The 13,527-nt window shown below is 38.9% G+C and overlaps 1 long non-coding RNA gene across 2 annotated transcripts; it reads right to left on the bottom strand.

The window, feature by feature from the left end:
• Window positions 1-12,490: 12,490 nt before the first annotated feature.
• On the bottom strand, window positions 12,491-13,303 carry LOC127010876 (uncharacterized). 2 transcript variants are annotated; one of them, XR_007763724.1, is made up of 3 exons: window positions 13,275-13,303; window positions 13,026-13,181; window positions 12,491-12,932 (listed from the first exon to the last, which is right to left on the bottom strand). It is a non-coding gene; the product is annotated as an uncharacterized LOC127010876 (long non-coding RNA). The 2 variants fall into 2 exon arrangements; XR_007763725.1 differs by having other exon boundaries at window positions 13,267-13,301.
• Window positions 13,304-13,527: the final 224 nt, after the last annotated feature.

The following is a 13,527-nucleotide window of genomic DNA, read 5'->3' as shown; positions in this document are numbered from 1 at the left end:
TTGAGCATAAGGTAATTTATAAACAAGTAAATTATTTCATCAAATCGAAATTACGCAAACTGAATTTACTTATGATTTGTTAAATATAACAAAATGCATATTGTATAGAATTGTATAAAATGCATATTGTAAGGAGTACAAGTTGTATTTCCGGCGGATTCAGAATTTCCGCCGTGATTTCAATTGGGACGTGTCACTGGAGTATAAGCAGCAAGTGAAGTCCGGAGTTGAAGTGAAGTCATTTGAAGTTTCATGGAGTGTCACTTATTCTTCATTCGTGAAAGCTGCCACGTTACTCTTCTGAAGGTGATTCAAAAGTCAAACTTTTTTTCGGAATTGAAGGGTACAAATTTGGTATTTTAAAGTACGAGCAAATTGGTTGGACTGTTAGACGGTGTTTTTAAATAAATTAAAACTGTTAATTAAAACAAGAAAGGAAGCTAAGTTCGGAAAGCCGAAGTTTGTATACCCTTGCAGTCATAAGAAATAATCAACTTAAGTAAATAATTTTTTCATATTATTTTCCCACTTATTTCCCGATTGTTACTATTACAGCTATATGTCGTCTAATTTTGATAAAATTTAATTCGAATGTAATTCATTAAAAAATGTTATTTCCAACCTGAGAATGTTATATGTCAAAAAGCACCAAAGCTTTATTTTTTTATTTTTTTCCCCACCAATTTTCTGATTGTTCCTATGATAGCTATATGATATAGTCTTCCGATTTTGATAAAATTTAACTCGAAATTCAGAAATAATTTAAAAATGTTATTTCCAAGCTTAGAAGGTTATATGTTAAAAAAAACACCGAAGATATAATTTTTCCATATTATTTTACTACTAATTTTCCGATCGTTTATATGACGGCTATATGATAAAGTCGTCCGATTTGAACAAAATTTATTTCGAAATTCAGAACTAATTAAAAAATGTTGTTTCTAAGCTTAGAAGGTTATATGTTAAAAAACACCGAAGATATCATCATCATATCATCAGAACTAATTAAGAAATGGTTTTTCCAGGCTTAGAAGGTTATATGTTAAAAAACACCGAAGATATAATTTTTTTAAATTTTTTTCCCGGATAGTTCCTATGGGAGCTACAAGATATAATTTTCCGATCCGGCTGGTTCCGAGTTATATACTACCTGCAATAGAAAGAAGACTTTTTGGAAAGTTTCAGCCCGATAGCTGAGAGACTAGTTTTCGTAGAAACGGACAGACAGACGGGCATGGCTAGATCGACTCGTCTTGTGACGCTGATCAAAAATATATATACTTTATGGGGTCGGAAACGTCTCTTTATAACATAACCCGTTGTTAATATAACAATATAAGAATGCAGACTTCATAAATTTGTTGTTGTTTTAAACAAAGTTTTATTCTTGGGTGTTTTATTATGGGGGATTTAGAAACCGTCAAGAATTACGTATGTGACAAAAAGAATTGCTTTTAGGGTGAAATTTGGTTGAAAAGGATTTCGTAACACCCCTTGATAGAGACCACCCGATCGAAATTTTTGTAGAGCACGTCTACCATCTAGCATCTAATAACACTTTACAAAAGCACCACAACGCCACCAAATCCGAATAAATGGGGTTGTCCCAGTCTTTTCAACCAAAATCCGTTTTTTCCCACTTACATCAATGCACTACATCAAGCGTTTTTGGTGAAAGAGATTTCTGTGGCACCTCAAAATTCGACTGCAAATTTTAGCCACCATGCTGAAAAATTAAGAACAGAAATATGCAAGTTTACACTCAAGCAGAAACTTTGAGTGCATCTGATGCGCTGGAAAGCCGAGCTTTAAGTTATGCTTCAGCTGCACTGAAAAGCTCAGCTTGACGAGTCGTCAACTGCGTTGAAAAGCTTAGCTTGACGTTTCGCCAGCTGCACCGCGCGCAAGCGCAGCCAACTTAAGCTGGGCCGGTTCTGGTTAAATCACTTTTTTGGTGAGCCGCGAGCATAGACGCCTATTTGCAATTGGTTGAAAATATTTGTGCATCGAGTCACAATTAGGTTATTTTCTTGAATTTGAATATGGTAAGCGCTAATTTCTTTTTAAATATTAAATAGTATTGTTAGTATTGTCGATTTCGCAGGTCGTTTTCGTTGCTTTCTTGGCCTTGTGGTTTGGCTCTTTATGAGCGCGACAGTGCCTGCACAAGCGACACTGAGCGCCGTCTTTGCGGCTCACTAGCGGCCTGCAGAGCGCCACATAGCCAGCCAAGCGCCAGTGAGCGCCATCTTTGCTGCCGCACAAGCGGCCAGCGAAGCGCCAGTGAGCGCCATCTTTGTCGCCGCACTTGCGGCCAGCGGAGCGCCATCTTTGCCGCCACACTTGCGGCAAGCGGAGCGCCAATGAGCGCCATCTTTGCCGCCGCACTTTTGGACAGCGAAGCGCCATCTTTGCCGCCGCTCTTTCGGCCAGCGGAGCGCCAGTGAGCGCCATCTTTGCCGCCGCACTTTTGGCCAGCGAAGCGCCAGTGAGCGCCATCTTTGCCGCCGCTCTTTCGGCCAGCGGAGCGCCAGTGGGCGCCATCTTTGACTCCGCACTTTCGGCCAGCGAAGCGCTATTGAGCGGCCTCTCTATTGTCCACATTTTAACCGAGAAGAGAGTCTTACTACGCCGGCGAAGCGCCAAGCATCTGCTCGAGCCGCCAGAGCAGCGCACCTGCGCATCATTGGCCAGCATCTGAATCTTTAAACTTCAACTTTAGTCATCAACCTCAGCGACTAGTTCGCAAATTCCAAATCTTGTGTGTGTGAAAAGTGATGCGAGCATACCAAAAGTTTTAAAGTGATGCGATTTAGCGTCGCTTGTGAACGGCTGTGTTTATTTTGTGCAAGTGTTCTGTGTGTATTTATTTACAAAGATTAGCCTAACAATTGCGCTAGTAATTTTAAATAGATCTCCCAGTAAACGGGTACGTGTTAATAGTTATTTTAGCATTTCTATTAGATTTGTTTAATCTCATAGCTTTGTTTGTGTTACTTACGTTCCTAAACTTGCTAAAACTGTTATACTCTCTTAATCTCCCTCGCTCTATTTTATAACTGTATCCTCCTCTCTATGCACCCGCTGAATTTCTAGTAGACTTTTTCGTTGTTATTTTCTGCAACTCTCTCTCGCTTGATTTTACTTTGTATTTGTTCGTGATGTAAAGTTGTTAGTGTCGCACAAGCCACGCTCAGTCAATAGAATATTTTTTTCTCTCGTGCTCTCTTACGTTTTAATAAATGTTATGTGCTTATTTTTTTGTGCTTTGTGCCTTTGTGATTTTTGAATTTGATCCCAGTGCCAAATTTACTTTGAGGTATTTTTTGATATTTTATTTCATTTTCAAGTTTTCAAGTTTGTTTTATAATGGCCCTTGTCTATTCCAAGAAAAACTGCACACTTGCGTCTTCAACGAAAGACCTCTTTATTTTTTGCTGGCTCTGCGATTCGATGATGCACGTAAAATGTGCAGGATTCACCGGCAGAGTAAAAGATTTTATTGATCTTAACTCTGGTCTTATGTGGTCTTGTGGTTCCTGCAAGGAAATGGTGGTTGAGATGAGCGGCTTTACGAAGCAGACTCGAGACAGCCTGTTGAATATCTCGGGTGCTTTTAGGCAACTCAATAAAGGGTTCAATACCGTTTGTGCCCAGTTTAATAATAAAAAATTATTAACCGAGTCGCCTAAATGCAAAAAAGCCAGCTTAACCACCGTTAATACCACCATGGATTCCAACCCAAATCCGAACTTAGTAGCAGCAGTTCCTGTCGACACAGGTGTAAGTGAACCATCTGTGCGTATGGATACAGATAGCTCGAGTGAAGTCCAAGCAATTATTTGATTCTAGATTCACCCCAGATACCACATCTGAGGATGTTCTGGAATTTATACGTGAAAAATTCCCATCCGAAGATATTGCAGTTGAACAATTTCGATTTTCATATGCTTGTAGGATATCTTAATTTAAAATATTTGCTCCGCCTGATGTTTTTAATGTTTTACTTTCTAAAAGCTTTTGGCTTAATGATGGTTTAGTAATTAAATAATTTGTTCCAAATAAACCGAGAACAAATAACAGGCACACTGTGCCAAAAAACTAAAACGTTTAATTTTGGCGTATCAAAATGTTAGGGGATTAAATATAAATCTATCCAAGCTTTATGCTGACTCCTTCGCATTTACAGAAGATATTTTAGCTTTTACGGAAACTTGGCTGAAATCATGGATATCTGACTCTGAAGTTCTGGTTAATAATTTTAATACTTATAGGACCGATCGCCACTCACGTAGGGGGGCCGGTGTCCTGATTGCCGTTACCTCTAGCCTAACATCTGAAAGAATTCTCATTCATATTCCCAATGAAATTGAATTTCTAAGTGTGATAGTTTCTTTGCAATCTTTATCTGTTTTTGTTACATGTTGTTATATTCCACTTGGCTCTGACCTAGTAATTTATAAGCACCATCTGTCTGCAATAAAATCTGTTTTATCCCTTCTTTCTAACAGGGACCTTTTGATTGTTTTAGGTGACTTTAATCTATCTGATACTTCTTGGTCTCCTCCTACTGACTCATTTGTCGCTATGCCGTTATCCGCCCATGATTTTGTGGACAGCCTTTTAGAATTATTCCTTAAGTAGACAATTAGATTGTTTAAGACCCGTCTAAAATCACAGTATGTAGAATTGACGCTCTTTTACTTGAAGACCGATATCATCCAACTGTGGAACTGACAATTTGCCTCCCCTGCTCTGATACCCTCTCTCCTTTAGTTTCTCCAACTAAAATGAGATGTTTTCGTAAATGTCACTATAACAAACTTAACGATATGATTTCTCATTATAATTGGACAGACTTGTAAAATTGTACAGGCATTGAAAGTGCAACTGAACTATTCTATACAGTCTTAAATACGTTTTTTAATGAATGCGTACCTGATGGGTTTCTTTCAAACCTAAACAGGCCTCCTTGGTTTACCAATGCGCTTCAAAGACTTAAAAACCGTAAATCTAACACTTAAAAAAAGTATAAAAAATCGGGTAGACCAGCAGATTTTTCGAAGTATGTGGTGGCTCAAACGTATTTTAATGTTTTCAACAGTCATTCCTATTCTATGTATCTAAGTCGATGTAAATTTGAATTTTCAAACGATCCGAAACAGTTTTACAACTTTGTTAATGCCAAGCGTAAGTCATCGGCATTGCCTTCATCGGTACGTCTAAACTCAATGGAGGCATCGACGGATTGCTGATTTATTTGCTGAGTTTTTCCAAACTACTTATAGTTCGACAGTTTGGTCAAATTCTAACTGCCCTAATCCTTTAAATAGGACAAGTTGTATTTTTTCCCCTTTAATCACCGAAAGCTCTCTCGTAAGAGATTTACAACAACGCCAACATGTTCTCGCGGTCCCGATGGACTTCCTGGATGTGTGTAAACCGATTCTTAAACTTTTTAATTTGTCTATTTCATCATCAGTTTTTCCTTCTATCTGGAAGGACTCTTTTATTATTCCACTCCATAAAAAAGGTGCGAAGGCAGATGCCCAAAATTATAGAGGTATTTCTAAATTGTCGGCAATTCCTAAAGCATTTGAACGTATTATCACTTCTCATTTGCAACATTTATGTTCCTCGCTTATATCACCGTGTCAGCATGGTTTTGTTAAGCGAAGATCGACTACCACCAACCTTCTTGAATTGTCATCTATTGTAATAAATGGGTTTAAGAAAAAAATGCAGATTGACATTGTATATACAGATTTTAGTAAGGCCTTTGATTCCGTTAACCACTCACTTCTTTTATTTAAATTAGATCAGCTTGGGTTTCCTGGTAATCTATTATCTTTGAATGTTACTTGAATGGTAGGACTCAGAGGGTTATATTCAAGAATGCTGTTTCAAAATTGATCTACGTGACATCTGGAGTGCCTCAGGGTAGTCATTTGGGCCCTTTGCTGTTTACTTTGTTTATTAACGATCTTCCCTCAATCATAACACATTCTCGTGTACTAATGTATGCTGATGATGTTAAGCTTTGTTTATCATATAATGATATAGCGTCGGGATTTAACTTACAGTCGGATATTGATGGTGTGAGTACAACCTTTTAAATTTGAACTGCCTAAAATGCAAGGTTATGACTTTTCATAGGGGTACTCCTACGTTTATCAGATACTTTTTTAAAAATACGCCACTTGACCGTATTTATTCAGTTAACGATTTAGGTGTTCTTCTTGACCCTAAACTTAAATTTGACTGCCACATTGTGTCCACTGTTAACAAAGCCATGAGTGTTTTTGGGTTTATAAAGCGTTGGTGAAAAGAATTTGATGACCCTTATACGACCAAATTATTATTTACCTCCCTTGTCCGTCCTATTTTGGAATATTGTTCGTCGGTTTGGAGTCCAGAATATCAAGTGCACATCGACCGTATTAAGTCGGTACAAAAAAATTCCTCTTATTTGCCCTAAGTAGTTTGAACTGGGATCAAAACGTAAGGCTTCCTTCCTACGAGATTAGATTACAATTGCTTAATTTACCTACACTTGTAAATCGTAGAACAATGCTTGGTACTATTTTTATACAAAAACTTATAAGAGGTGACATTGATTCTGCAGAACTTTTAAACCGCCTAACATTCAACGTTCCCGTTAGACTAACTCGAAATTATTATCCTCTAAATTTGCCACGATGTACATCAAATTTTTGTCTGCACGAATCCTTTCGCGTTCTTTGGAATACTGAAAGAAGAAATCAGTTCGTTAGGGTTCCCTTGCCCATATTTGCTGCAGCAGTCGACAAAGGATTTCCCTAATTAGGGGAAACTCGAACCTTTTTTTCGGCCAGCTATGGGAACTCCGGTGCACGACCAACGGGCAGCTCATAGGGACATATCACTGATAGATTCCGTCCGACCAGCCACACCCACTCCGAAACCGATCCCGGCATAGGGATGGTATGATATGGTGCGCTATGGCACTTGCAGTCGGGTCAGCTCGCTGCTTTGGCGTTCTATTTGTGCCGGGGAAAGTGGAGTTGGGCATGGGGATCCCAGCTGGGATAAAACAGCATATTTATTGCAACATGCAAAAGGAAGCATATCAAAGGGTCGTAGTCGTAGTCGCAGTCGCCTCCTCCACCACCTCCTCTGGCCCCCAGGAATCAGAAAACCTGAAAACAGAAACCGAGCCATGAGAAGGAGAAAATAATGTTTATGCTGCTGTTTGCTTTTCCCACTCCTCGCCATCGAGCCCTGGCTGGTGTTTGGACATTGCCCTTGCACTCTCGTGTCCAGGAATTTCTGTTTCTATTTGTGTGCCATTTTTTTGCAGCCCTATTCGGGATTGTTCCCCCGACTGTGTGTGTGTGTTCTGGCTGCCTCCTCATCCATAGCCACTGCCAGTGCCACTTGCACACCCACATTCAACCATTCACCCATTCACCGATTCACCCATTTCTCCGGATTCCTTGCAGGGCTTGGCACAATCGGGCGCCTGGGCCTGCTTCGACGAGTTCAATCGCATCGAGCTGGAGGTGCTCTCCGTGGTGGCGCAACAGATCCTGACCATCCAGCGGGCCATCGGACGCAAGGTTGTGAAATTATTTTTCGAGGATACAATGCTCAAACTGGATCCGACTTGTTCCATATTCATAACCATGAATCCCGGGTGAGTGGCGGGGTTTTTCGGGTTGGTCTGCCGGGATGCCGGGATGCTGGCATTGCTGGGTAACTGGGAACAGCAGCTGCGGTTTCACGCATCGCATTTTTTCCGCACCTCCTGCTCGACGCTTTTTTCCTTCTTTCTGAGGGCCCGGGCATTTGAAAATACATTTAGTTGCTTTGTAAGCCTACCATACGGAAGATAGGGCTGATACGGGCGACACACCCACCCGGAGGTGGACGCACTGCGTTCCGATATTGGTAGTTATTGCGTTATTGGAGATTTTCCCATCGGGATATTTATTGCTTTGGCATGCATGTGTAACAGCTGCGACAAACATGCATATTAGCCCGGCTCTGGGAATCCTCCGGCTCGTGCTCCTGCCCCTGCTCCAGCTTCAGCTCCAGCTCCTGGTACTCGTTGCAGACCTCTCCGGCCGTAACTGATTGCGCCATTCAGCGAAGGTCTTAATTTCGATTGGACGTCGCTTTTGCTTTGGCTTTGCCATTCCTGCCGGCTAGACTATAATAAACTTTATCATTTGATTTGTATTTCAACATCTATCCCGGTATTAAAAACTAATATTTAATTCTTAGTTGTACCTTTAATTTTCATTTGTGACCCGTCTCTATTTGTTTTATGTATGTATCTACCTCCCGAACTCGCATTTTTGCCCAAATTGATAAAAGATCCCCGCGCGTAACAAGCACGTGCTTGGTGTCGTTGGGCCACTTGTTTGTACTGTTCGTAGTGCATGAACGTCCTTATATATAATAGCATTAAAATAATTCCGAAGAACAAAAGTTTAAAAGTGATGCGAGCATACATTTAAAACAATTTCAAAGTAAATTAAAGTACAAAAGTTTAAAAGTCATGCGATACATTTTTTGAAAGAAACAAAAATTGTTAAAAAGAAAAAATTAAAGGCAAAAGTAGAGCGTCACTCTGTCGCACAAGTTTAAATAGCAATATAATATTAAAATTTAGTATTGCAGAACTTCGAAATCGCACAATAAAAATCAAAAATTAAAACAAAAAAAAAAAATTGTTGCAATATTTAAATGTAAAAATAAAACAAACATAAAAAGAAAAAATTGACAGATAAAATGATTTAACAATTTAAAAGAGCGCAACTGATTTGTTCACAAAATATTTAAAATTCGAATTAAAATTAAAGCGCTACTATATTGATAGTAGATAGTTGATAGTTAAATGTTATAAAACAAGACATCTAAAAGCTTTTCAGGCTAAATGCCTAACTAATAAATAGAGTTTAACCATATAAAATGTCAACGTTTGGTGAAAATTTTATTTTTTCTACTGCAAGGTTTCAGTATTTCGCCGGAGATTAATCGCCGCCGCTGGAGTTCTGTCTGTAAGTTTTTTTGTATTGAAAACACATACATTTTACTGACATGATTCATTAGGCACATACACGCAACATATATAGTTAAAAGAAACGCATGAGAAACAAATTAAAATTATTAAATCGGATAGATAAAATCTAAAAGAAAAAACAAACGATTATTCTAGGAATACAAATCATTTAAAAGAAAAAATCTATTATAATATTACAACTTATTATTGATAATTTTGTACTATTTTCTTGTTTATAATAAATTATTGTTCAACATTTATTGTTAATTAAATTTTATTAATTATGAAGTAATTTAGTCTTTATTAGCCGAGACGAGCCGTTGACAACACTGTCGTAGGGTTAAAAGGGATCACCAGAGCCCAGCTCTGATGTAGTGATCATAGGCTGGGAGGGGACACTCATCACATAACAGCTGTGGTGACCTACCTTAATTCTCGCCCCTCTCTCTCTCTCTCTCTCGTTTTTTCTCTCTCTCTCCTTTCCCTTTCCCTCTCTCTTCCTCTCCCTTTCTCTCACTCTCTCTTTGTTTTTTTCTTATTTTTTTGAGACATTTTTGGATTTTTTCTTCTCTTTCCGGCTAGTCTTCTAGAAATTATTTTTTCGACACAGCTGGCTCAATTCTGATCTTTAATTAATAATAAGGGGCAGCGAAGGAAAGGGCTATTGGTATAAGGAAGACCACCACCCCCAAAGCCGACGAGCTAGAGCCGGACTCTAAAGCGTGCCCCGCACATACCATTAGCCCTGTCGCCTTGAGCTTCCATCCGTTGCACGTTACAATGTGGCTTCTGATAGGGCGATAGCTGTAGCAGCGGGATTTATCTGGCGGGACGTTTGAGGTTAGATTCGGGTTCGCTCTGATATTACCTTAAATGACACTCATGTGTCACATGATCCAATTTTTGGAGAGGCTATGTAATATGGCGTGGGAGGCACGATATTAATAGGCAGGTATAGTCGCAGGCCGAACCTAGGACAGGCCTTACACAACTCGTCGTAGTGCGGCAGTTTTCCGGGCTATAATCGTCCTCCCTGCCCGGCCACGGGTAAACTTCCGATTAGCTCCAACGTCCGATTTTTTTCAAGCTTTCTATATAAACGTGTTTTTGGGTCTTGATTACGGGAAAAATAGTCAAAGTTGGCGCAAATAAAGGGATCTTGGAAAATAACGGTGAAAACCGTAAATATTTTTCTTTTTTGCTGTTTTTTCCAAAAATATAAAATTTTTTCAGACAAAATCAAAAGACATTTATAAAACAGTAATAATCATTCATTCCAAAAACTTAATGGTTTTCGAAAAAAATGGAAAAGAAATATTTTTAAAATAATACATTATCCCGCCATAAAAACCTCTTTCCTGGACCTCTTTCGACTTTTTTTTTTAGGATATATCGTGCTTATGTTTCTGTTTCCAAATTAGCGAAATACACAATCACTATGCATTCAGAGCTTGAACTGCGAAGACCTGAAAATGGAACAACTTAATTTGTTCCAATTGGACCTCATTCTGAGCACCCGGGAAAGGAATTTGCAATGGCTGCGGGATGTCGGGTTAATACCCCAAGACCGCTATTGCCATAAACATAAGCAGAGCATGATTTTGTTAGATCATAAATCAATATGCGGGGAATTTAGATGCGTTAGAAGGGGGACCATTCCATATATCGCCAGCATCATGCATCATTATAGCCTATTGCTTTGCAAGTTCTTTTACGTTTGCCCAAACTGTACGGGAATGTAGCGTTAAAGAAGATCAAACTGTTTCCTCAGAAACTGGGGCACACATATTTTCTTTTTGCCGCGAAGTTTTGTATGGTAGCTTTGGATACAGATATTGAGGAGCAGGGCCCTATTGGCGGTCTAGGCAAAATTTTAGAAATAGACGAATGAACAATTGGCAAACGGAAGTTCGAAAGAGATCGCGCTGTTGAAGGTTCATGGATTTTGGGACTTAAAGAACGAGGATAGAGGTGGAGAAACATCGATGCCAACATCGATGTCATCGATGTTTCAGAAAGATCGGTAACATCGATTTTTGACTACGTATCATCCATGTTTTCCCATCTCTTTTCTGCACAGAGAACTACGATGTAAAGACGTATAAATTATCGATTCCCGTTTTAAGAAGCATGGATTTCTTAGCCCATTCAATGCGGAAGAAGCTGCTAAAGCTGTACAAGACGAGTTGTTTACCATAATGTTCACAAAACCACACCAGCCAACACCACCAGAGCCACCACCTCGGTTTTCGTTTATGAAGACTAAACTTGATGTACAATCATCATCAGTACAATCATTTCGCGCAGTTTCAATTGTTCTGTTGAGTCAACATATAGCACGAGAGAACCAGCCGAAAAAATGCGAGGCAAATAATTATTATAACACATTTTTTCTTTAAATGTAACAGCAATTTATCTTATTTCAGATGTCAACCGAAGAGTCGTTCAAAAAGCTATCTAGAAGGTTTTTTTTACGTTCCGGCTTCCTCCGGTGAGTCGGAACGCGTATTCAGCAAGGCTGTATAGCTTGTGTCCGACCGTCGCACTCGTCTTTCGTCCTCCGTCGTGGATAAACTCTTATTTTTAAACAAAAACAAACATTTGAATAAACTAGCATAAAGCACAAAAAAAAATGTTCCTAAACATCGATGAAACATTAATGTTTTTCACCCAAAAAACATCGAAACATCGACGTTTTTCCACTTCTAAGTAAGGATGTTCCGAAAATTATAGATTAGAAATCTGTCCCGACAATAAAAGGGACAAGGACATCCTGTTATCCTTAAAAAATGTTATGTGCTAAACGACAAAAAATCTGTACAAACTGTAAATTTAGCAAAGCTGTGTACATTATAACTTATAACGATAGTTGAAAAATCGATACACGACTCTTGATCTCAGGGAGTCAGACAGCTTAATCAAGTCATGGAACTGGTTCCTTAATCCGGACAACTCCAAAATGAACCAAGGTTTAAATTTGACTGGTTTTTGGTGGACAGAGGCTTGGAAAAGTAAAACTAGCAAGGGTGATTAAAGGGCAAAAGTTATTGGTCGCAGAAGGTTCTGTTGGAAAAATTATAATATAAGTAGAAGTTAAGTTCCTACCCATGTATTTCGTGAGGGATAAGCCTGGATCAGGAAAAGGAGACTTACGTAAGGAGAGACGAAGACCAGCCACCAGGAGGAGATCTACATTTTTGACCAGAAAATTGGCCACTCATCCCCGGGTGGCGACAGGTTTTTATTCGCCAATAGAATTATATTTATCACAAACCAAGTCAGCAAGCCGAAAATTAAAATATAAAAATTGAGACTGCTATCTCAGATTACGTAACCCGTCTAAACTAATTTATTCATCTTTATATCTATTTAAATTATTTATTCATTTAACCTATTTATTCACACAAACCCAAAACTATTGGAACATTGTTTATTATTATTTATTTATTGATTCATATATACATGTACTCCCTGTTAAAGTTCGGTACCGTAGGTAGGATTATTATTATTATTATTAAATGTTAAAATTTAAGGTGTAGTTCTGAATTATAATGTGAAAAGAAAATGAAGTGTTGTGCAAAGAAATTCGTGTTGGGGTGAGATAAGTTAGGCGAGGTAGCACGACCCACAAAACAGAATTGGGACATGTGTCCAAAAGAGGTGTCCAAAAAACGTCGAAGGATACACTCATGGTTGGAAGGGACTCCAGGACCAAGATAAGATCTATGTTGTCCAGTCCAGATATTCAAGAAAAATCCGTCGTAAAGATTGCCGTTGTCCGAGTTTTGAATTTCCATTATGTTTTTTTTTTTTGGTGTCTGCTGCGTAGACAACATTGTTGGTTGTTCCCCTCCCTGGGACGGTCGATGACTAGCCGGCATCTACACTACGCGCAAAGCAGAACACGATAAATGGACAAATGAAAGGGAATCAATAAAAGTAAAATATTTCAAGCATAACGTAAACTGTAAATACTCACCAGGGAATGTGGCATTAAAAAGACATTGGAAACCAGCTGTTTGGACTGTGGGCGGGCGTAGAACGTCGAACCCATCGTAGTCACAGTGAATGAGAGACAGGAGACTGTCTAGAAGTGGACGCATGACCGAGTAAAGGCGGGACATGCGAAGCCAGGCTAGGAGGTTCATCAGTATGTGAAAGAAAAAGAAAACAACTGTCTTTATAATATGTTGTCTGTGGTAAAATAAATTTGTTAAAACTTATCTACATTTGTTGTCTATGTTTGGAGTTGGTGTGGGCCATGTACACTGTGAATAAAGTGTGACATCGTTGCCCAGCAAACTTCAAGTCGAGGCTAAAAGATAAAGCGTACGTAAATAAATTAAATCGTTTAAATAATTATGAAAAATTGACACGAACGGCTTAGGAACTGAAGGAAACCAGAGAAAAGTTAATGTAATTAGCTACGTGTCATCCCCCAGATTAGAAAATTTTTAAAAAAGAGATAAGAAAAACAAATA

This window comes from Drosophila biarmipes, chromosome 3L (genome assembly GCF_025231255.1).
Source record: "Drosophila biarmipes strain raj3 chromosome 3L, RU_DBia_V1.1, whole genome shotgun sequence".
Taxonomy (NCBI): Eukaryota; Metazoa; Arthropoda; class Insecta; order Diptera; family Drosophilidae; genus Drosophila; species Drosophila biarmipes.
Note: the sequence above shows the minus strand (reverse complement) of the source record. Positions and strands in the feature narration are given on the sequence as shown.